Source organism: Sander vitreus, chromosome 4 (genome assembly GCF_031162955.1).
Source record: "Sander vitreus isolate 19-12246 chromosome 4, sanVit1, whole genome shotgun sequence".
Lineage (NCBI taxonomy): Eukaryota > Metazoa > Chordata > Actinopteri > Perciformes > Percidae > Sander > Sander vitreus.
In genome coordinates, this window is record NC_135858.1 from 36690617 (window position 1) to 36716875 (window position 26259).

General features: G+C 43.7%; 2 pseudogenes; both read right to left on the bottom strand.

Annotated features, from left to right (window-relative positions):
• The window catches only part of LOC144516146 (uncharacterized), a 20647-nt pseudogene extending 7502 nt beyond the window's left edge, over nucleotides 1–13145 (bottom strand).
• Nucleotides 13146–13911: 766 nt separating this feature from the next.
• On the bottom strand, nucleotides 13912–15013 carry LOC144516147 (double-stranded RNA-specific editase 1 pseudogene; annotated as a pseudogene).
• Nucleotides 15014–26259: the final 11246 nt, after the last annotated feature.

Below are 26259 nucleotides of genomic sequence, written 5' to 3' on the forward strand. Positions count from 1 at the left end.
GTAATACTGTATTATCATCGCTGCTATTTATTTATAATACTTGTGTCACGTCTCACAGTCGTCGTCGTTGTCTGTCCCTGTTTTATTTTGTTTCTCATTCCAGGTCAGATCACTTCAAGTCTTTGTCTACTTTCCCGCTTTTGTGATCAACTGCCCAACCCAAATGTGTTTCACCTGTGTCTAATTGTCTCCCATAGTATATATACCCCCCCTTCTCACAAGCTTTGTTGCCAGATCGTCTTAAACCCTAGTGTCAAACGTCAAGCATGCTTCTGTTTTGTAGTGAGTATTGTTAGTGTGGTATTAGTACATTTACTTAAAGTGCTCATATTATGCTTTTTGGCTCTTTCCCTTTCCTTTATAGTGTTATATATCTTTTTTGTGCATGTTATAGGTTTACAAAGTGAAAAAGCCCAAAGTCCCCCCCAAAGGGACTTACCATCTCCAACAGAAAACACTGTTCACAAACTGCTCCAAACAGCTCTATTGTAGTCCAGCCTTTACTTCAGAGACAAACGTGGTCACTTTGGAACACACGTTATAATGCTCGCCTAGCTGCTAGCATGGCACGCCCTCATACTCTGCTTCTGACTGGCTAGTAGTCCTTACCTAGCTACTGTCAGGGCACGCCCTCATACTCTGCTTCTGACTGGCTAGTAGTCCTTACCTAGCTACTGTCAGGGCACGCCCTCATACTCTGCTTCTGACTGGCTAGTAGTCCTTACCTAGCTACTGTCAGGGCACGCCCTCATACTCTGCTTCTGACTGGCTAGTAGTCCTTACCTAGGTACTGTCAGGGACACGCCCTCATACTCTGCTTCTGACTGGCTAGTAGTCCTTACCTAGCTACTGTCAGGGCACGCCCTCATACTCTGCTTCTGACTGGCTAATAGTCCTTACCTAGGTACTGTCAGGGCACGCCCTCATACTCTGCTTCTGACTGGCTAGTAGTCCTTACCTAGCTACTGTCAGGGCACGCCCTCATACTCTGCTTCTGACTGGCTAGTAGTCCTTACCTAGCTACTGTCAGGGCACGCCCTCATACTCTGCTTCTGACTGGCTAGTAGTCCTTACCTAGCTACTGTCAGGGCACGCCCTCATACTCTGCTTCTGACTGGCTAGTAGTCCTTACCTAGGTACTGTCAGGACACGCCCTCATACTCTGCTTCTGACTGGCTAGTAGTCCTTACCTAGGTACTGTCAGGACACGCCCTCATACTCTGCTTCTGACTGGCTAGTAGTCCTTACCTAGGTACTGTCAGGGCACGCCCTCATACTCTGCTTCTGACTGGCTAATAGTCCTTACCTAGGTACTGTCAGGGCACGCCCTCATACTCTGCTTCTGACTGGCTAGTAGTCCTTACCTAGCTACTGTCAGGGCACGCCCTCATACTCTGCTTCTGACTGGCTAGTAGTCCTTACCTAGCTACTGTCAGGGCACGCCCTCATACTCTGCTTCTGACTGGCTAGTAGTCCTTACCTAGGTACTGTCAGGGCACGCCCTCATACTCTGCTTCTGACTGGCTAGTAGTCCTTACCTAGGTACTGTCAGGGCACGCCCTCATACTCTGCTTCTGACTGGCTAGTAGTCCGTACCTAGGTACTGTCAGGGCACGCCCTCATACTCTGCTTCTGACTGGCTAGTAGTCCTTACCTAGGTACTGTCAGGGCACGCCCTCATACTCTGCTTCCGACTGGCTAGTAGCCCTTACCTAGGTACTGAGCATGTGCGACTCCCAACAAAGATGGAACAGAAGTGAGATGTCTCACTCTGTAGCTAGAACAGAGAGCTCAACACACAGGGTGAAAAGAGGAGCAGCAGCAATGTGCAGTACAACAAAAGTGTAATGTGTTTTGAAAATTAAACCATGTAAACCTATTCTGATATAACCTCTACAATTATGAACCTAAAAATGAATATGAGCACTTTAAGTAATGGATCTGAATACTTCTTCCACCGCTGGCTGGGAGTGTGTCTCCCTCCCTGCTTTCTTGCCCAGTACTATCAGTACTACCAGTACCCAGTACATACACCATGTCCCCACTTCTGAGGAAAACAAGTTGTACCCCAGCAGGAAATGAAGGCATAGATCACAAAGCTGCTGTTGAACAGTACAGCGTGGCAGCACTGCAGACATCTCATTTGGGTTACCCGAAACTGTAATATGGTTCAGTAGCACCACTAATGACGGGCCTGATAGTGCCGAGTTTGATGAATGGGGCCGAGCTCGTGCTGATTGGATTGGTATGCAACAAAAGGCTGGACTCTGCTGGTGGGCCAGACATCAGTTTTGTGACGCACTTTCTCCCAAAACCAAATAACTGGAAATCTTTTGTCATCTTGTTGCTCAGATAAGCAGCATTAGAAATGTATTCATAGCAGGTTGGATTATTTGGAAATAACAACTCAGTCTCATTTCAAGCTGTAGTTTGTCCGAATCAGTGGATGAGTTTACCAATACAATTTTATTCATAGTGTCAAATCATAACAGGAGTAATCTCAGGACACGTTACACATGGAGTAGGTATAGACCAGTGGGCTATCCATTATCCAGAACCCTTACCGCCCCCACGTCAAATAAGATGTAGGCTAATTTCCCTGAATAAAAAGGATTAGGCCCTATTATTATTATTGTTATCAAAAATCATCAAATAATCATTTACTTACATACATACATACACACATATATATACATACATATACATATATATTTACATACATACATATACATATATATTTACATACATATACACACACACACATATATATATATACATACATATACATATATATTTACATACATATACACACACACAAACACACACACACACACACACACACACACACACACACACACACACACATATATATATACATACATATACATATATATTTACATACATACATGTTAAATGCAGCATTTTGGAACACTTGTTTTGTATGTAACACTTTACATACCCAACAGGAGAGACAAAACCAAATGCAAAACGATGGCCGTGTGATCATAGATGTGTGGACAAACTTGAATAGAAATCCATCTTGTTGAGCTATTTCAGTCTGTAACAAAGGGAAGCCACAAGCATGACTAAACATAATAACAGACATTAATGCACACATTGTGAAGTTTAATTCATGATATTAACCAAAATCTTCCAGCACAAAATCTGTCAAATGTTGGACATCAAGCTACACATTCCTCTGCACAGAACACAGAACTCATGTTTTCTTTTATCATTTAATAAGAGCGCTGCAACATATTTCAGTGCCGATTCCATTAGTTTATAGAAATCTCCTTTCCATCAGTTTGTTTTTGTTGATGTGGTTTTTACAGCGGCGTGTACAGACTTCAACACACACTGCACCATCTTTTCACTGCTCTGGTAGCTTAGCAACAGTTGCTGTGCTCGGGAGGAGTGTGCCAGCCCGACACACACACACACACACACACACACACGCACACACACAGCATTATATACAGCAGGTTGGGCAGATGATGAAGAACAGGAGTGTAGCTGTGAGGGCAGGAAGGTTTTTCACACAGTTTGTGTGAAGAGGACAGTGGTGGGATGTCACAAATTGCATTTACTCAAGTACTTCCATTTTATGCTACCCAATATTTCTACTTTACTACATTTTGGAGGGGAATATTGTATTGTAATATTGAATATTGTATAAATATGTAAGTGGCTGGTAGATTTGCAGCCAAAAAGCAATGGTAATCTATTGAGTGGCAGGTCAAATGTGAACATTAACTTGTCCTTGGCTGGTGGATAAAAATGTTAATTTTGGAGCCTGGCTGCGTCTGTCTGGAGGCTTTTTGTCCTCTTTTCCTCTGACCCACATCACAGTTGAGGGATCCATTGAAGGACTAATAAAGGAAGAGACAACTGATGGAAACATTCAAATTAAAACGACACAGTTGCGGTGACAGAGCCAATCATGACGCGGTTAACTCTGCTTGGAAGATCTGGAAAATCAGGAGTAATGAGCGCTTGTATCACACAAACACACAGTTTACACATATACACACACATATATATATATATATATATATATATATATATATATATATATATATATATATATATATATATATATGTATATGTGTATGTATGTGTGTGTGTGTGTGTGTATTTTCTACTTTCTCCAGCCCTCTGTAACTGTGTTCAGAGAACACGCTCTACAGACATAAACACTTACATTATTAATGTGGGTTGTGGTTGTGTTGACTGTTTGAAAATTAAACATTATTAAACATGTATAACACATAGATAAATCATTGTATGTGATTTTATGACAACACACACTCTACTACTGTAACACAGTAACCACACTGCAGTGTGAATATGAAATATGCATTAAACTCAGCTGCCGAGCCGATCATTCGGGGGCTTTTGGGGGATGTAGAGTAGTTAGCTGTGGGCTTCTCTGGAGCCCTGTTGTCAGCAGCACCGTACCATCTATTACTGGATTACTTGATATGAACGTCTGGATCAACAGAAGTACATATCCAGGATGAAGCCCCCCCTCGCCTTCCGCTCTCAGTGTGTTGCCATTCTCAAACTCCATTTGCTAGAGGAAACAACAACTTTCAAGCTAGCAAGCTAACGTAACTGTGTCCATATTCGGACACCATTCGCAGCTATTAGCCACATCCAGACTCATCCGGTTTGACGCCATTTCTGCTCTTTTTGCTGTGCTTTTCCTGAGCGATCGCCCCTGAAGTGCAAGTAGAATAAATGTATACACATTTGAGAATCTACGTGTGAACTGTCGTATATGTACGTGGACATTTACATGTCTAATTAGTGTACAAAAGTCCTTGATGAGAGAAAATTCTTGGATAGAAGAGTGGCAACTGACCGATTATCGCGTGCTGTCGTTAAGATTACGATGCGATCATAGGTCAACGAGAGTTCATAGGTCGATGCTTTGGTGGAGCAGCAGCCCCTGGAAAACTGCCGTTATTGTCTGTTTTGAAATCTGGGAGCCCCACGTGTGTTTTCCGTCCAATCAGGTGCAGCCATCGCGGATGTAGGAGGGTGTAGCCTGTTTTCATTGCTTGTCCACTAGTGTGCAACGCTGGGAAGCGGGGCAATCCCTGCCGTGAAAACAAAGCCTATATGGGCACTGTGTGTATCGTTCCTCCACCAGACAACAGCAGTAGTGTCTCTCCTTCTTATCACCAGATAGTTAGATAGTTAGTTACAGATGTGCACCAGAGAGGCAGAGAGCGCTCTGTCTTCCTATTGGTCAATGTCAAGGAACACATCGTAGAACATGTCACACCAGCCTTGTAACTGAAAAACATTTTGCAAAAAATCTCCGGTACCCCCTACAGTCCTACAGAGTACACCTAGGGGTACATGTACTCCCTGCAGTCCTCCAGAGTACCCCTAGGGAGGACACGTACCCCCTGCAGTCCTCCAGAGAACCCCTAGGGGGACACGTACCAACATTTGAGAAACACTGATCTAGACTACTGTGATAATGAAAAGTCCAAAACATGATTATTATTATCATCAGGCAAGTTCTGCAGTTGTAAGGAGTTTTTAAATATGTCTCAAAATACAGTGAAATGTTTTATTTGAGTTAAAATGCTACACCACGTTAGAGGGAACGTGAGAGATGCTGCGAATACAGAATATGAAAGTGAAAGTGTGGAATCAATCAAGGCAGGAGCAACGGGACAATGGAAGACGGAATAAGCATTGAATGTCATGGTTTTTTTTTTGTCAGTTCATTCCCTGTGTTACTGTTTCCCTGTTACTTGTTAATGGTAATGTTTCACCTGTGTTCTGTGTTCTCCGTTTCGTTCTCCTAGTTCCATCGTGTGTTTTCATGCTTCAGCTTCCTGTTTTACTTTGTAGAGTCTGTTTCTCCTGTCACGTCTTGCTTGACTTCCTTCCTTGTTTGTTTTCCCGCCTCTGTGATTGTCTGCCACACCCTGATGTGTCTCACCTGTTCATCAGCCCTCTTGTCACCTGTCCCTTGTTACCTCGAGTATTTTGTCTCTGTGCTTTCTTTGTCAGTTGTCCGATCGTCGTCACGCGGGCCATTCCCTGTGGTTTTTCCTCTTCTTAGTTTTCAGTGTATTGCTTTTTTGTTTGGATCTTGGTTGCCTATTTTTAACCTGCCTGCTGTAGGACCCCTTTGGTTTATAGCTGTTTTTCTTTATTAAACCTTTAAAATATGTCCTTTGCCTCCTCTCGCAAGCTATTGCACAAAACCTGACAATTGACAGTTAAAGAAGACAAACATATTTACAAAGGATCTGAAGGGAGAAAAGAAAAGATCAGGTCAGCAGGGAAGAAACAGAAAAAAGTAGAGAGAGAGAGAGAGAGAGAGAGAGAGAGAGAGAGAGAGAGAGAGAGAGAGAGAGAGCTGCAGGGAGCACTGCCCTCTGTGGCCAACATTATGCACATTCAGCAGAACATGCTGAGAATGAAAGCAGCGTTTTTTTCACAGAAAAACAAGTTTGAATGAGGGAGGAAAGCAAAAAAGGTAGGTGATGAAGGGAGGCTATTTAAAGAAGGAAAGAGCCACAGGGTGACGGAGGGGAGAGACGTGAAGAGCAGAGGAAGAAGGGGACATGAAAGGAATGAGGAAATAAAATGTAACTGACAAGCGATATACAAAGATGGACATGGACAAACATTTCACACATGCCATGCAGATTAATCACCCGACACACAGACAATGGCAGACGGTATGAAAGGAAGACGGATGGGTCTGAAAGCCGGATATCAAAGCCCGCATGTCGCCTCTTCTTTTTGTTATTTTCAATGAAAAGGTTTCGCAATGCCCAGAATGTTTAACATCATATTTCATAGCATTAGTGATAAATATAACCAGGTCTTAAAGAGAAACATATTTCAGCTCTTAGTCACTTCAAAACAGCGTTAAATAATCAGGCCGCGACAGTAGTGGCCAGCAGCAGAGATCCCGTCTGTCATGAATCCTGCTGTCTGAGTCTGTTTTCTGCCTGAGTTGCCTGTATTCTGTCCTGGAGTCTGTTTTCCTGAGTTTCCTGAACACACCCTGTTTGGCTCTCTCAACTACCCACACCTGCATCTCATTAGCTACCTGCACACCTGGTCCTGATCATCACCTCTCCACTTCTTAAGCTCTGACCTGACATCCATTCCCTGCCGGATCGTTAGCCATCAACAGTATGTTGTGCCTGCATATCAGCCTCAGTTTACTAATAGTTAGTTTTGCTGTTCTGTTATTTTTGCTCGTTGTGAACTTACCTTTGTTTCCTCTGTCTGCAGTTACTCTCCCGGGATCTTCACTCCACCTCTGCCTGCTCATCTGTTGCTTCAGAAACAACATTGGATCTGCTCATACCCTCCCACCTACTCTCCCCCACTGCCTGCTCCGTCACCTGGATTCTCCTGCTTCCACATTTAAGTCTCTTAATAAATACTCACCTTTATTCAACTCACCTTGTCCTGGTCTGCTTCTGGGTTCCGCTCTAGTGAAACATGACACCGTCGGGCATCAATTTGGTAACACTGCTGGCAAAGTGACAGAAAAATACTGCAAAAATAAACATACTGCATCTAGGTCAAAGCAAAGTATTATCAGCAGTATTGAGTAAGGGATAATGTAGAGCAAGGCGGTCGTTATAGCAAATATAGCCTCGCATCGCCAGACCAACCAATGCATCATGGGTAAAATGGTATTGTATCACTAGTCTCGCTTTGCCATTCCTCCACAGTGCTGCGGAGGAAGGTCTGGCTAGTCCACACAGCATTCCTGGATGGGAGTAAAACGTGCTCTGGTTTATTGACATTTCTTTAAACCAATCACAATCGTCTTGGGTGGGGCTAAGCTCCGGACAGAGCCACGGTGCCTCTGCTAAATAGTCTCAGGAAGGAACTTGTTTTGATGGAACATGTGGACGTTCAAAAGTAGTTTTAGTCGTGCAACAGAAAACTCCGATTGGACAGATAGTCTAGCTAGCTGTCTGGATTTACCCTGCAGAGATCTGAGGACCAGTTAACCATAGTCCTCACAAATCCACCAGAGGTTAGAACGCCAACACAAAGAGAGAGGAAGGGGACGGACATCCGGGGGAATTTCCAGCGGCACCGGAGCAATCCCGGAAATGAAACATTGTCAATATAGAGGGTAATTGATATAACCCTAAAACTACTTTTGAACGTACACATCGTCCACCAAAACAAGTTCCTTCCTGAGACTATTTAGCAGAGGCACCGTGGCTCCGTCCGGAGCAGCTCCTCCCAAGACGATTGTGAGTGGTTTAAAGAAATGTTAATAAACCAGAGCACGTTTATCTCCCATCTTGGTCTATCAACCATATACCTTGCTGTGAATCCTGACCTGCTAAAACAAATGTACAGTCAGGTCCATAAATATTGGGACATCGACACAATTCTAATCTTTTTGGCTCTATACACCACCACAATGGAGTTGAAATGAAACGAACAAGATGTGCTTTAACTGCAGACTTTCAGCTTTAATTTGAGGGTATTTACATCCAAATCAGGTGAACGGTGTAGGAATTACAACAGTTTGTATATGTGCCTCCCACTTTTTAAGGGACCAAAAGTAATGGGACAATTGGCTGCTCAGCTGTTCCATGGCCAGGTGTGTGTTATTCCCTCATTATCCCATTTACAAGGAGCAGATAAAAGGTCCAGAGTTCATTTCAAGTGTGCTATTTGCATTTGGAATCTGTTGCTGTCAACTCTCAATATGAGATCCAAAGAGCTGTCACTATCAGTGAAGCAAGCCATCATTAGGCTGAAAAATCTAAACAAACCCATCAGAGAGATAGCAAAAACATTAGGTGTGGCCAAATCAACTGTTTGGAACATTCTTAAAAAGAAAGAACGCACCGGTGAGCTCAGCAACACCAAAAGACCCGGAAGACCACGGAAAACAACTGTGGTGGATGACCGAAGAATACTTTCCCTGGTGAAGAAAACACCCTTCACAACAGTTGGCCAGATCAAGAACACTCTCCAGGAGGTAGGTGTATGTGTGTCAAAGTCAACAATCAAGAGAAGACTTCACCAGAGTGAATACAGAGGGTTCACTACAAGATGTAAACCATTGGTGAGCCTCAAAAACAGGAAGGCCAGATTAGAGTTTGCCAAACATCTAAAAAAAAGTTCACATTTCTGGAACAACATCCTATGGACAGATGAGACAAAGATCAACTTGTACCAGAGTGATGGGAAGAGAAGAGTATAGAGAAGGAAAGGAACTGCTCATGATCCAAAGCATACCACCTCATCAGTGAAGTATGGTGGTGGTAGTGTCATGGCGTGGGCATGTATGGCTGCCAATGGAACTGGTTCTCTTGTATTTATTGATGATGTGACTGCTGACAAAAGCAGCAGGATGAATTCTGAAGTGTTTCGGGCAATATTATCTGCTCATATTCAGTCAAATGCTTCAGAACTCATTGGATGGCGCTTCACAGTGCAGATGGACAATGACCCGAAGCATACTGCGAAAGCAACCAAAGAGTTTTTTAAGGGAAAGAAGTGGAATGTTATGCAATGGCCAAGTCAATCACCTGACCTGAATCCGATTGAGCATGCATTTCACTTGCTGAAGACAAAACTGAAGGGAAAATGCCCCAAGAACAAGCAGGAACTGAAGACAGTTGCAGTAGAGGCCTGGCAGAGCATCAGCAGGGATGAAACCCAGCGTCTGGTGATGTCTATGCCTTCCAGACTTCAGGCTGGAATTGAATGCAAAGGATTTGCAACCAAGTATTAAAAAGTGAAATTTTGATTTATGATTGTTAATCTGTCCCATTACTTTTGGTCTCTTAAAAAGTGGGAGGCACATATACAAACTGTTGTAATTCCTACACCGTTCACCTGATTTGGATGTAAATACCCTCAAATTAAAGCTGAAAGTCTGCAGTTAAAGCACATCTTGTTCGTTTCATTACAACTCCATTGTGGTGGTGTATAGAGCCAAAAAGATTAGAATTGTGTCGATGTCCCAATATTTATGGACCTGACTGTATTTAATGTGATTTGTGGATGCGTCCTTTGTGAGAACTTTTAATGTGCATCTATATTTCAATGCATCTGTTTTCTGTCACATCCAGTGCTTCTGAGCGACGTCTCCTCTGTGATCTTGGTAGCCGTCCAGCAGTTGCTTGCCTCCTCATCTCTCCTTTCGATCCTCAGAGAGTGCTTCAGGTCAGACTGCTGTAATTGACCCATTGATTGGTGACAAGTCTGATGCAAACCGGCGCTGCGCAAACAGTGAAGTGACAGGCGGTCGAGATGATGCACACCTACGACAACCTCTGGGTACGACAGCAGAGAGAGAGAGAGCAACACACACACACACAGAGACAGAGAGAGAGATGCAGATACAGAGAGACACACACACACACACACACAGAGAGAGAGAGACAGATATTTTAGATTTTTACGAAACACTTTATTTACATATAATTTGTACAGTTTAACAATGAAATAAAGTGCTGATGCAATAAAATCTCAGTTTTTGTTTAAAAATACTTCATTCAGGAAAATTGTGTGCAAAAGCCAACTCATCATCAATAACAGAACAAACAATATCATTAAAACACCAACGCTGTTTAAAAGCATCAATGTCTCCAATGTGTTTATAAAAGCTGAACTCTAACCAGAGTCTGGCCCCGATGTTGCAGAGCCAGACTGCCCTGGCCTCCTGCCCCTCTCTGTTCTCCTCCCTGTTCTTCCTGCTTATATATATATATATTGCCATTTTGGCCTCACCTGAAAGGTAATTCAAAAGCTGCCACTTATCTTTTTGTGCCTTTTTGTAGGTAGCTCCCATGATAAAAACCCTCTGAGTAAAAACAACATAAAAAAGACTAAAAACCAATGTTAACAGATAAGAAGTCTGTGAGTCTCTTACACTCTGTAAAAACATGGAACACAGTCTCTCGAAGGTTATAGAATGGACACTGGTTAAGAACCGTGGGATTAATAACAGAAATAAAAGCATTGGAGGCGACAGCACCATGTAAAATCCTCCACTGGAGCTCAGAGGCCCGTTTTTTTTTTTGAGGGGAGGATTGTATTAAACCCTCTACTCCCTCAGCTTGTCATTCCAGACAGTGGGGGGTCTGCCACTCAGTCCTTTTTTATGTATGGCTTTCACAAAGTTCTGGTAAAATGTGACGGTCTGCTCAGTGCAGGGTAGGTTTGCCTGGGCTACTGACAGCTAGCAGGGGGCCGGTCTCCTCTCCAAACTCTGGGCTCAGGTAAACATCCGGGTCTGTGGGGTCTGGCCTAGCCTCTCCCCGGCTGTACTCCATGAGGAGTCTCTTCTCTCTCCCATTCAGTTTTTGTGTCCATAGTTCTAGGAGTCTTTGTGCGACCCGGACGGATCTCATGACCAGGAGAGAGCCCTGGCCCCCGATAGTCCAGGCCCTGATGTCTCTACCAGCTGCTGCAGGCTTAGAGTCCCAGACTGGTTTAGGGCTGCCAGTAGCCCAGGCGCCCTGCTGCAGATATCCAGTCTGCTCCCGTTGATCAGCGGCTCCTTCAACAACCAGTGCAGAGAGTTAGACCTATCACACAATTTACAATTAAAAAGGGCCCAAGACTTAAAAACACCCTGATAAAAAGGAAGAAACCCACTTAACATTACAAATGTAGGATCAGTTAAAAACAGAGCAGCATCCAGCCCCAGTTTACTCACATGTCTGAGGATACAGCTGGTCACGTTCCTGCACACCAAGTCAGACGACCCCGTCAGAAACTTCTGTATGAACTGAAGGCTGAAGGTGGCCGTTCTTCTGGCCAGGTGGACAAGGCCCTGTCCCCCCTCCTCTCTTGATAAAAAAACAGCACCCCCTATGGCACCCAGTGCAGACCCCCCCAAAAAAAATCTACCATTTTCCTCTGGATCTGAGCCAGTAGGTCTGAAGGATGGTCCACACAAGATAAACGATGTCACACAAGGGATGCAACAAGATTGTTTAAAACTTAAACTCTACCTCTATAGGACATTTTAGGATATTTATTTTTTCCACAACGGTCTCTCCGTACCATGACCTCATTACTGAGGAATAGACCGAGGTACTTTAGACCGTCTTTTTTCCAGGCTAGGCTTTGGGGGAGAACTGGGAGACCATCATGACATTCACCAACAGCGAGGGCTTCGCTTTCCCCCAGTTTACCTTCGCTGCAGATAAAATACGAAAACTAGGAATAAAACAATGTTCTCATTAAAATCAGGTGAACTCAGACCTTCAATGTTTGTACGTAGTTTGTTGAGGAGGGGTTCCAGGGAGATTGCGTAGAGCATCCCGGACAGAGCACAGCCCTGCCGGACTCCTCAACACTGACTAAAAGGAGCACACGACCACCGTTAAACTTCAGCACACTCTCAACCTCACTGTCCAACACCTTAATCTTGGCTATGAAACCAGCACTGAACCCAAACTTCTCCATTATTTTCCAGCGAAAGCTGTGTTTAACATGGTCAAAAGCCTTTTCCTGGTCTAGAGAAATCAAACCAGTGTTAAAACCCAACGAGCTGGAGACTTCCAAAACATCACGAATGATGTAGACACCATGGACCTGCCGGGCACACAGTAGGTCTGGTCCCGACGGATGACCTGCTCCATAGCTCTCCCCAGCCTGGAGGCCAAGACCTTGGACAGAAGCTTGTAATCCGCACACAGTAGAGACACAGGGCGCCAGTTTTTGATTTCCTGCAGTAGCGTTATCACCGCTCTGCGGCAGGACGCAAGCATTGAAACAGAGGCCAAACTTTCTTCATCTAAAATGTCATCCTCAAAGATGTCCCAGAAGGCTTTATAAAATTCTACATTTAGGCTGTCTATGCCGGGAGCCCGCCATCCCTGCATGCCCTGCAGAGCTACCTTCAGCTCCTGCATATTGACCGGCCCACTGAGCTGGGTGTTGATCTCCTCAGAGACCTGAGGTAGTTCTTCACAGAACCCCTCCATCATGGTGACATCCTCCTCGTACTCAGAGTAGAGACGGGAATAAAACTCCACAGCTCGTCTTCTTATCTGGCTTGGTTCTGTTATTATTTGCCCTGTGTCTGCCAACAGTGAGTGGATTATCCGCCTCTGTCCACTCTTCTTCTCCAGGCCGAAGAAGAAGCTAGAGGGAGCATCCATCTCCGAGATGGTCTGGAATCAGGACCTGACCAGTGCACCCTGTACTTTAACGTCTAGTTACACTATATCAGTCTCCAGGTCCTGCATAGATCTGGTGATGTCTCGTGGGACGTTGACGGTGTGCTGCTGACAAATAAGTTTAATTTCTGTCTTACCATGGTCCCACCACTGCCTAAGACTGCTAAAATCTCTCTTCCTCTGTTTAAAGCCATCCCAGAAATAAATAAGGACCTCTCTAAAATGTTTAACAAATGTTAAGACTGAATTAAAATGCCAGTAGGCAGTTTTAGGTTTTACATTTATGATAAAAACATGACATCAAAGCAAAGAGTGATCAGTAAAACAAGCAGGAACAATTTTACACACTTCAAAAATATTAAAATGATGTTTAAAGTAATAAATACGATCTAATCTGGCTGAGGAGATCCTACTCTAAATGAGGTATGTACGTATCTGCCTAGGGACAATAGATGAACATTTGCTATGGCGCTAACTCTAGCATATTTACATTGTGTACTTGTGCTGATGGCCATTAATATGCACTATCCCTATGTAAATAAACAATTAAAATTAAGGTGGGACCATGTGTACTGTCGGCAGTCTGCATGCATCCTCCTCCATACATCCACCAGGCCGTGGGTGGAGACCAGCTGCCCCAGAGCATGCTGGGAAGCTGGATGAGGCTCTGCATGGTTGTGATCTAAAGATGCATTACAGGTACAGTTAAAATCCCCAGCTAAGAATAAAAAAATCCTCCGAGGCACAGTCATTTAAAGAAACAGCTTCCTCTCTGCACTGATTGTTGGAGCATACACATTGTTGGAGCATACACATTGATAAAAACAGCAGTAAAAAGGTCAAATCTGGGTCTGTTGAGGCTGAAAGACTGCGGCAGGTCCTGGATCTCAGTGATCCTCTGGTACATGGCTCTGGAGCAGTGGTCTGCATGGTACAGACCGCCCAGGATGATGCTGGAGAAGTAGACAGCCTCAGTGAAGTAGCTCATCAGAGAGCCTTGCAATCCAACCACGTTCCACATGGCTATCTTGTCACTGCAGGACATGGTGAGCAGCCTCTCGCCCTGGAGAACCCCGTCCCATGTCTGAATGGTGTTACTGGAGCAGACTGGGATGGTTCCTTCACCAGACCCGCGGGCCTTTCTGTTCGGGTGTCTATCACCCTGATCCTCCATGGCGGCTTCATGCGGAGAGAAGATGCAGGCGTCTCCGCAGAGCGATGTGCTGATGTAAAGGTGGAACTGAATGTTTTCCTTCAGTTTAAAGCCTTGTCTGTGTTCACACTGGCTGAAGATGGACTTCTGCTGCTCCTCTTCCTGGTCTGTCGCTCATGTATTCTCCGTTGATGCACTTTGTTCCCGTGGAAACGCAGATCACCTGAGCCTCCTTCACATCCGCACCTGTTGTCATGACGACACAAGCCAGAACTTTCCGTTGAGTGTGTGGAGACGTGAAGTACTCGGTGAACAACCAGGCAAGAGACGGCGTCTGCCAGCACCTGTGGCAGGTGAAGCTGCAGTCCTTCTCTGGGTATCGGCTGTCTGGACAGAGCCTGTTCAGACTGCCTAGAAAACAGAGCCAACCTGTTCAGCCCGGACCTTGGCCAGCCTTTTGTTCCACCCAGTTCTGCACATCTACGGTCACGGACATGACAAAGTTCTTGCCGTGGCTCACCCCAATCTCTGACACAAATTCATACTTTAGGCCCGGCCGCAACTCATTCAGGATCATGACAGGGTTCTTGCTGCTTGTAGGGGACATGACGGCAGACGGGGCTGGGGGAAAGGGTGCCCCGATAGGGTGTGGTGGAAAGGGTATCCCGATAGTGTGTGGGGGTAAGGGTGCCCCCATAGCACGTGGGGGTAAGGTGGGACAAGGGAGGGTAGCAACGGATTCATGATTCCGAAAGAGCCAAAGGATTCACAAACAATTCATAGTCAACAGGTGAGGTGGGCGTGGTCAGGTGGTATGAGTATCCTCCTGTTTCCAACTGGCAGATTCAACACATTAATTTCCGAAGTGAATTGAAAGAAAGGAAATGGAAGGAGTCTTTTCATAGCCGCCCCGGAATCTGGATCAATTCCTCTTAGGTTAGGCAAATAGTCACGAATGAACCACGTCCAGAAGTGGTCAGCCAACATCTGGCTATGACGCCACTTCCTCTGCCCAAGGAGCTTACTGTTGACAAACATGGCTTGTGGCACAGAGGCTTCCCGCTGCCCCATCAGGAGCAAATTTGGAGTGACCAGATCAGGATCAGTGGCATTTGAGGAAAGATAACCTAGAGGCTTTGAATTCACAATGCCTTCTACCTCGTTCTTCCAGTCCATGGCAATCCAGAGGGAACTTACTTAAAACTGATCCCAGAAATGTGTACTGTCAAAGACGCCAAACACTAACTATCTACCTCAGTCGGCGAGAGCAAACTGGTCCGTCTCTACAGGTTTCTTCACCAAGGTGCCCAGCCCGGCTGTGTGAAAAGCTCTGAAGAGCTTGGCGTTGTGGTACTCCGCCGCTGCCGCCTTCGCCTCCTGGTAGCTGCCAGGCCGCACTGTTCGGATCTACAGGCTGGACGACAGCTTGCAGTGGAGGCGCATCCAGCGGCTGAACAAAGCCTGTTTGCAGAGCCGCGAGGGTCGGCCCAGATCATCTTTCCCCGTGGTGGTATTGATTACCTCCAAGCCTGGGTCTCCCAGCGTCCGGTTCAGCTTTTCCTGGTTAACGAGCCTCCACGTTCGTGATTCCGCTGAGCAGCGGTCTGTTCCGGCTCGAAGGACCATTGAAGGAATTGTAGGTTGATGTGAAATGGTTCGGGTGGAGTGAGGGTTTGGTGAGCAAACAGAGTCTCGGTCAGAAGACGTCAAGTGATATGGAGTGATGAATAAGAGCAGGGAGAAGGCAGAGTTGGATGCAACACCAGTAGTACTTTATTGGTTTATCCTTCAAGGTAATTTTGATTCATTGCATTCAAGTTTGTGTGCTGCATGAAGGAATAACAAAAAGATAACAATACGATTAGACAGTGGTCAATCAACACATAAATTAAACAAATTATACAAATGAACAAAGAATATGTGAGTTTACTACTCACAACTCACAGGCTTTAAAAGATAATTAAATTAGTTTTCAATTTCAATTCCCACCACTTCTCCCTCACTTCCCTCACCAATATCACCCACACCATGCACTTCAATCATACTCACCCCAGGTTGGACACAGCAGTGGAACGGTGCTGTCCCGGCCGCTTAGATGCCGCAGTCTGGGCTGCCGAGAACCCCCCCGCCGCCCTCAGGAGCAGCAGACGGTCCCCGGCGCCGGGCCAGGTGGAGCCGGATTCCCTTGTCTCAGAACGGCCTTCACGGTGTGTCCCTCCTCATCACAACCGAAACATTTCATAGCCGACGAGGTGGCAAAGATCACGTAGTCATAATCCTCTACTTTAACATGGAAATGGAGGTTAAGCTCCTCATTCCGATTGTTAAGTATCATAAACAGTTATACGGTGAGACACTACATGCTTCAGCAACTGAGCTCTACATCCAGACAGGATCTTATTGATTGGTCATACCACCTTTCCATGTCTGGAGAGTTCCCTGCTCAGAAACCTGTCGGTTATGAATGGAGGGACATTGGACAGCATTACTTTTGCTTTTCTTTCACCGTGATGCCTGTCTTGATGACGCGGTTCACCTTCTCCACCTGGTCCAAGAAAATTACTATGGTGCTGTTCCTCCAAGCGGTTTATTGTTAGTATATTATTATAGTGTTTATTAAATAGTGAACTATAGAGGGATTCTTGTTTGGGGTTGTTTACATGATGCTGGGCGTGCCTGCCTCCGTCACACAAACAACCGTTGCATCTACTGACGCAAGTTACACAACGATTTGTGTTCAGTGTCTGAAATCTAGTGTGGTTGTTCCCTATATAGTTCACTATTTAATAAACACTATATAGGGAACAGTGAGGGAGGGAATGAGGGAACTGATGATCATCATCAAACAGCCACCAGATGGACGCAGCGTTTGAAAGTTACTGAATCAGTCTAAAAATACGGTGAATCTCTGGGGCCCTCGCAGCATCGCTTAACATTTGTGTAGAGCATATATATATATATATATATTTACACTCATTTGCTCTTTTTTGCTCATTTGCTCATTTGTTTACTGCCAATTTGTCTTCAGGGTTTTTCCTGCATAGAGGAATTTTTGGCGCTCCCCAAAGAGATTTTAGCCAGCCCCAAAGGAAAATCACCAGCACCAAAATGACAGAATTTGAGAATAAAAATAGCAATTCAGGTTCTCTCTAAATGTGTTTAAGGGCAATTTACCAAAAAAAAACGTTAAACAAGCTGAACATAAACTTGAATATGAGAGCAAATCCAAGTTTTTTTCTCCAGAGTATCAGACTCACCCAGGGATTTAATATTATCTTTTTAACCAGTTTTGTTAATTGGGTTTTATTTACTCAAGCATAATATACATTTTTGTTGATCAAATTGTCAGATATTACAGTCAAATAAGGTAACACAGACTCTATGCATTCACTGTAAGCGGACTGATCTGCTAACTGTTGTGTGCAGTCCCCCCCCCCAGGAAAAACCCTGGTCATGTACCCTCATGTCCTGTGTTCCTAGCCTGGTCCTACCAGACTCTGGTCCATTTCATTTGTACAGAGTCTGGCCACTCTCCATTGACAAGTGTTAACTTCCTTGAAGGCGGGCACTCTGTTGAAGTTTAAAACTATTGGATCTGCCCAGAGCCACTCTGGATCTGCCATAACCAATCATTAACGTTTGGTCGTGATGTCGGCTTAGCATTGCTAGCGTTAGCCTTAGCCAAATCCTTCACCACTAACGGAGCGAGCTGGAAAATCAAACTTTTCCCGAACCCCGTGGAGAGGAGGGCCACAACATCATGGCCACCAACACAACTCAGCAAAGATGTTTCTTGCTCGGGCTTTAACTTTAACTGCCGCCATTACGGAACTACAACTCAAACTAGAGCACAACCTCAACATCATCGTTCTCAGCCACTCCCTCTGTTCACTGATTGGACCGGTAAAGATTGGCCGGAGAAAACCCAAGAATATACCGCAAACCCAGACGGAGTCCTGAAGGAAAATGAAAATTGAGCAGAAGTAGTACGTAGGAGGCTGGAGCCAGGCTACTGTGTTCCAGCCTTTCTCCAGCCGGTCGCCTGCCAATCGGAAGGTTGGTGGTTTGATCCTGCAGTCCCATGTGGAAGTGTCCTTGGGCAAGACAGTGAACCCCGAGTTGCCCCCAATGCTGCACCATCGGAGTGTAAATGTGTGTGAATGTTTATCTGATGAGCAGGTGGCAGGTGGTACCTTGTACGGCAGCCTCGGCCACAGCGTATGAATGTGTGTGAATGGTTCCTGTACTATGGAAAAGCGCTTTGAGTAGTCATTTAGACTAGAAAAGCACTATATAAAAACAGTCCATTTACATTTAGTGTTTTTTGGATATTATGGTAAATGTAAATGATAACACAGCAAAAATTCTGTGATTTATGAAAACATACAGTAAGTTACTAATTAAATTGTTGCCAGTTCTTTTCTGTGAATTTCACGGTACGTTTCTTTTAAAACATGTAGCCATTTTTTTCCCCACACCAGAGCTGATCAGACTGAAAACATCTGTGAAATGTTCAATATGTCAGAGCTGCTGTTCCTCCCTATGTTTTCCTTCTTTTGTTGCCATACATCTGGGTGATTTCTTATCTGATCTTTCTCCCTACGCAGCAGGATTCAAAGATGGTGGCAAACAGGAAATACAAACTGCACCCCCACTCCTCTTTCACATCTCTCTACACAAATGCTAAGCGATGCAGCGAAGGCCCCAAAGATTCACCGTATTTTTAGACTCAGTCAGTACATTTCAAACACTCCGTCCATCTGGCAGCTGCTTGATGATGATCATCAGCCGCGATGATTTAGAGACTGGAAGGAGCTTTCTTGGACTTGTCACAGTTTTATAAAAGCTTGTCACCAGAAACTACTGGAGTGCTTCCAAATTGAAGCACACATGTAGCCCTGATAGAAGTGTAGATATGTGCAAATCAGTGTGCAATATTCTTTAATGTTCCGCCATTTTTCTCTCCTTGACAGAATAATGAAGTGAATTTCTGACAGTTGGAGATATAATCACCTACAACTGATGGAGGAAGCACCCACACATCGGGGAACTAAAGTTCAATGAAAGTAGTTTTTCATGATCTGAGATCTGAGATTCATTACTCTTAAAGGGCAAGGCGAACTGTGGTAATTCATTCAAGTATTTCTGTTCTCTTCTGCTGCCAAAAATGCTGAAAAATTATTATATATTACTTGAATTTTTCTGTGTGCACAGCCATGTATTACCATGTATTTTATTTTTTCTTATCTTGATTAATTTCATGTTTGTTTCCAATAACTTCCAGGTAGAAACCTCCTGCGTCCAGTATGTACATTTTAACGTCTCTGAGCAAACAGGGACAAGTAACAACTGGATCTACTCTCATCTCATTCATCTAAAATGCATGGTTGATAAATGTAAACCCATGCTTTATTTTCAATCATGTGTACATTTGGAATTGAAGCAAGCACCAGCACACTGAAACACAGCATTTCAGACGAAGGTGTCCAGACACAAAATATGTCCTGAAGCCTTTTGGGATGCAGCAGCATTGGTTTATAAGAAACCCAATGATTGGACGTCCTCCTGAATCTCCCCTGAGTGTTAACTGACATTGATTCTGGTGCTTCAGAAAAAGATTGCAGAGGAGGGTCTGGTGAGTTCAGAATGCCAACACAAAGAAAGACGAAGGAAACAGACATCCGGCTAGCCTGACAAGCCAGACCCACATCCAGATGTTGGGTCTGGGAACTCCCCATTGGCAGGGCTCAATCCGAGGGGTGGGATAAATGGTTGTCTTTCAAATTCCCTCTGCACGCAATAGGACAGCTCTACAACCAATCAGAGCAACGCTAGTTGATAGATTCACCTTTAAACTCTGAACACATCTTCCTTTTTTAAGAATGACTTCAGGGCCGTTCTTTGTTCTTTTCTCAAAGAAAAGCTGAACTCCAAGTCTTCCAGAGTCGCGGCCAAAGCCGATTCCAAAGACCGCTGTTCGACAGCAGCAGCAGCCATCTTCTTTGTTTTCAAGTAGCAGAGAATTCACGCCGAACTGTCACAACTCTGCTGTCATTATGTTAAGCCCGCACACCGACTCTACACACGATGTGATTAGCCCAGCCAGAGTTTGGTTTTTCCAGCTCACAAGCCCACGGAGAGTTGCTAGACGACCCTGGCTGCAGATTACATTTGCTGCTGCTAATAACCTAGATTTCTAGGTTACGAGAACATAAAAAGATTGCAGATGAGTTTAGAACACCAATACAAAGAAAGACAAAGGAAACAGACATCCGGCCTAAATGAGTGAAATCCAGCGGAATTTGCATCGGCAACGGAGCAATCCTGGGAGTGGAACGTTGTATATACCGCCGGTCGTACTGACTGCTATTTTGTGTGGTGTCATTTTCGTTAGTCTGTGGCCCGACAGGAACATTAGCTCTCCAAGGTAACGTTAGTCAAAGTGTTGACATATGAAAGTTTCAAACATGCATTTTAGATGAACGAGATGAGAGTAGATCCAGTTGTTACTTGTCCCTGTTTGCTCAGAGACGTTAAAATGTACGTACTGGACGCAGGAGGTCTGTGAAAGCATAAAAAATGAGCATCTAACAAATCGTCTCTGCAATCTTTCTGAAGCACCAGAATCAATGTCAGTTAACACTCAGGGGAGATTCAGGAGGACGTCCAATCATTGGGTTTCTTATAAACCAATGCTGCTGCATCCCAAAAGGCTTCAGGACATATTTTGTGTCTGAAATGCTGTGTTACAGTGTGCTGATGCTCTCTTCGTTTCCAAAGGTACAGATGATTGGAAATAGGTTCGGAAAAAAAAGCATGGGTTTACATTTATCATCATTCTTCTTTGCGGGATTATTTGAGGAACTGTTTTGCTCTTTTATGGAGGTGAGGCGATTAACCAGATGTGTATTTACCAAACCAACCAATTAGTCTTCATTTCAGTCTGCAGTTTTTTCACTTTTAAAACCCCAAAATACTGTCTGAAAATCAAGAAAGTATAATGCAGACCTTCCACAAATGACTTTCCATGTGTCGCAGACGACTTTTCAGTATCTGAATGAAGTCCTGAGAGTCCCAACAACAACCAACAGATGCACTCAGGGGCGGACTGGGTCTAAAATTTGGCCCTGACAATTCCATCCCTTACCAGCCCAATTTCAGACGGGGACATTATTTGCTCTATAATTGCTTATTTTCTCTATAATTGCAAAAACCAGACTCTCATAAGATTATGGCAGCATGAGGCATGTTCAAATAAACTACCATGGCGCCATCTTAGAATAGAATAGAAATGCGTACATATTTAAAACATATTATTACATATTGAAACACCCAAAACACCAAAGTACGAAGACATAGCAGACCAGATGCAAGCTTTTATTTTGAAAAGTAAAAGAAAAAGCCAAAAATAAATACTCTGAAAGGGACTAAGGAGGAAGAAAAATGCTTTTCAGGTCCTACCCTTCTATCTTCTTTTAAATCACTTATATACATACATAAATAATGTTATTTATATTAATGGTATTTCATGTTTAGCATCTAATGTTTAAGATGCTGCACATTTTATATTTTTGTCATCAGTTTTACTGCTTTCTGTCTTGTTGATTTTATTCGGGCATTATCCTTATTTTGGTCTCCACCAGAGGGAAATATATATATATATATATATGTAGGTGTGTGTGTGTGTGTGTGTGTGTGCTTGTGGGTGGAAGTGCAGCCTTAAAGGTTCATGTTTGTAGATGTAGTCTATTTGCAGCCACATGCAGTGTCAGTATGCCAGCTACAGAATAAACCTTTTTTTCCACAATAACATATTGTAAAGTGTAAAGAAATGATAAGTGTCAGATGTCATGATTAACAAGTGACTCAAATATACATTTTTGTGCTACATGAACTGTATGAGCCATACGTAGCATTAGTCCTTTAGGCGACTGCTTCCACATTGGTGACGAGTCTCTGTGACGCAAACACGGCAGAGTATTTTAATAACCGTCCTGTGTGTGTGGGGGGGGGGGGGAGAAAGACACACAGACAATGTGGGGCGTGCAGGTGTGTGAGTCAGCAGAAACATCTGCCAACCAAGGTAATGTCACGAAGTCACGGAGACGGGGGAGGACCGGCCGAGCTAACTTAATGGTGGAGAAGAAACCCACGTCTGCTGTGTGTCACCGTTGTCACGATTTGTCTAGTGCAGGAATCCAAAAGCAGACCAGGACAAGGTAAGTGGAAATTACAAGGTGAGTATGTATTTGGAAATTGAATGTGGAAACGATTTGGTCCAGTTGGTCGGCAGGGAGTGAGGCTGGAAGGCTACAGGGTTTTGTGATGATCCAAATGTGCTGCAGAGAAGTAGACAGCCAGGCAGGTGTGAGTGACAATCCAGGTGAGTAACTGTAGACAGAGGAACAGGTTTAGACACCAAAACTACTGAGTTAAGTTGATAAAAAGATGGAGGTTTGGGTTCAAATCAGACGTGACTTCACTTCACTTCCTAAAGGTTACCATGGTGACGCAGAACCTGACGTAGCTCCGTTTGTTCCCTAAAGTTAAAAAAACCTCTCTGTTTCCTTTTCTTTTCAAACGGGACCTGAACCCCGGTCTCCTGGGGGAAAGTCCTGTGTTTGTTTGATTTTGTTGATGTTTTTTGTGGCATTTTAGGCCTTTATTTTCATAGGACAGATAAAGACATGAAAGGGAAGAGAGAGGGGGAATGGGATCAGCCCTATGTTCCCACATTTCTAAGATTTTTCTTAAAATTAGGTCCATTGCTACTGGATAATAGGTTGGGTGTAATTGGCTACCAAATTGGGAGAAAGGGGGATAAAATCTGATACAAATTTATGAAAAAGCAAATGTGGGAACATAGGCCCTAATTCACTCTGTCACTGCCTTTTTATGTTTCACTCCTTTACCGTTATCCCATCGCTCACTTCACAGCAAATCGTCTCCTATAATTACATCTGAATTATCATCACAATCAAAGGCTTCATTATCACCGTTATGACTTTGGCCTCCTAATTTCTCCCCCTCTCTCTACACCTCTCTCCCAGCCGCCTTCCCTCCTTCCCTCTCTCTTTCAGCTATTATCAGCTCAGAGCAGTGGTGGGAAAAGATGGACGGAGAGGGAGAGAGAAAAAGAGAACCCCCCCCCCCGAGCCGTGTCCTTGGCTGACAGACTGTGGCAGTAATGAATGGATGTGATTCCACGACACTCGGCACTCCTGGCATTTTAATTGAATTTTTTATTTCTGTACTTCCAAGAGGACAAGGATGACTCAGTGTCTGTGTCTGTGTGTGTGTGTGTGTGTGTGTGTGTGTGTGTGTGTGTGTGTGTGTGTGTGTGTGTGTGCAGGCGTGTGCCTGCTTCTCTTAAATAAAGTAAATCTGAAAGTTGTAGAGGAGTGAACGATGAGTCAGTGTCTGTTTTTGGATTGTACACGAATCCCCTGCTGTTTTTGTTGTCCATCTGATTAAACGTTTGGTAAACCCCTCCCCGCAAACATCAGTTGTCCAATCATCAGCTTAGCAAATATAACTAGGTCTGACACATGTTGAAGGTGTACATGGAACTTTTTTTTTAAGGATAAATGTCTGACATGTCCCCTTACTGTGTGTTGCCTTTTTCAAACTCCGTTCCCTTTGGGAAACAACAACAAACGTAGAGCTACCAAGCTAACGTTACATGCTAAAAATGGCAAATTTTGAAGAAAACTTTGATGGTGCAACAAAGCAGGCCTGCTTGGTTATTTCGGGGAATGATTGTAAAGATTTACAAAGAATATGTTTAGATCATTTACCAAAGGTGTGGACTCGAGTCACATGACAAATTTGATGACTTTAGACTCTACTTGAGAAAATCAGAAAAGAATGCAAATGCAACGACTTGGACTTTAACACCAATCACTTGTGACTTCACTTGGACGTGAGCCTTTTGACTTGAAAAGACTTCATATCTTTCCCCAAAACTCAAGGATTAAAGTGCTGTTATTTAAAATGTGTCTTAAACCCTTATTCACACAGGATTAGTATTACCTGGCCAAGTCTGTAATTTGTGAAGTAAAAATTCCCCCACAAATGACTTACCATATCTCACCAAACACAGAGCTCCTGTGATAATATTATCCCTCTCGAGAAGACGAATGTGGGATGGCGGGGGGCTGTGGATGCCGCCTTTCATGGCCAACATAGTCTGGATAGCAGCCCGACCGGAGACCTCCGTCCCCGAGTCGACGCCGTGCCTCTGGTAACCTCCACCGGGCCTGGGCCAAAAAGATACACATGCGTCGGCCTCGCCTTGGCCATCCTCCGCGCGCCGCTGGGTACCCAACTTTCGGGGTACAGATATGTTAGTAAATTTGTGTAAAAGCAGGCTTTGCTTGTCCTGTGCAAATGCGCCACATGAAACTCAGATGAGGGGGGAGTAATTTCTAAATCACACAAGATCCCCACATGATACTAATCCTGTGTGAAAAGGGCTTTAAAAATAAATTAATTTCCATTAATTTCCTGAATAAACTAACGCTATTAATTCCAAGCAAGTGGAACCCTAACCCATAAACGCATCATTTCCCAGATCCACTTTACCCCAATCTGACAGACAGACCTAAAAAACCTGTGGAAAAATCATTGGTAAGCAACAGTTAGACCTGTACCAACTATATCTGACCAGATTGACACAGAAGGCAGACAAGGTTTGCATCAGGCTTGTGCAAAATTCTGAATTTCAGAATTGGCCTCCATTCAATTCATGAATTTGAATTTGAATTGACTCCGCCCCACAGGAAGTTGAATTGGAATTGGAATTGGAATGACAGGAAGTGGAATTAAATGAATTGCAATATGAAGAAATTCCACACAGTCACACAACAGAAATAATGTGTTGAATCTCACATCCATTCAGTGTTAGGAAGGTGACTTTAGAAAAAGTAACCCATTATAAATGTGGTTTGGATTACTTCATCAGTGCAAAGCAATTTCCTTTTAATTTGATTAGTAACTAATTGAATTACACATTTTACCTCAGTAATACAACTAAATACAAATACATTCATTTTGTAATTTAATAACATAATTTCATTACACGTAACTAGTCACTCCTCAACCCTGATTACATTTTGTTCCAAAATATAGATCACTTTAAGAGAAAAAATATTTCTATTAATTCCCCAAATGAAAATAATTGTTTTCTTGATTTACAATAAGTAATAAGTAAAAAGTGTGCTTGCATGCTTTTAAACACATATGATATCCAATGTTGGGGGTAACTCCTTACAAAGTAATGCCATAATATAATCACATTTGGGTGTAATTGAGTGTTACTGTTGTGATGTGAGTTGAAGGTGTGTTTAAGCCCTTTATGAGCTATATGCCAGGCTCTTGCTGTGTTGAGCTACAGTAATGTAATGAGTAATGAGTTACTATCCATAGAGAATAACAAGCAAGGTAATGCATTATGGGGTTAGGGTTAGGGTAAACATGAATAATGTGTATTACACGTTCTTGAGTAGTGACCCCAACACTGATGATATCAAATATCAGTAGCATAATACCATCAAGAGATGGTTTTCAAAATAAAAGACTGTCTGTCTGTTAACTTACTTTTGAAATGTGAAGCAGCCGTGATGGAGCCACAGACTGGAGCACTGCAGGGCTTGCATATGGCTCTGTGGTTTCCAGGTGTTTGTGTTGGAATTGGTTCTTCAAAATGAACTAGTACAGATGACCTTTCAGGCCTGCTATTATTTTCCATGTCGCTGTTATTACAAGTGTCAAATCTGTAAACGTTTGAAATCTGAAGTTGTAAGGGACTTCTGAAACTTAAAAAGTTCAGTGTTAACCATCAAATTGTGTAGAAAAGAAGCTTTCAAACAAATGTCCACCTCACATTGTTTGGTAACCGTTTTAAATACTTGGTTAAATTAAAGCATTCTGGGAAATGGAGTC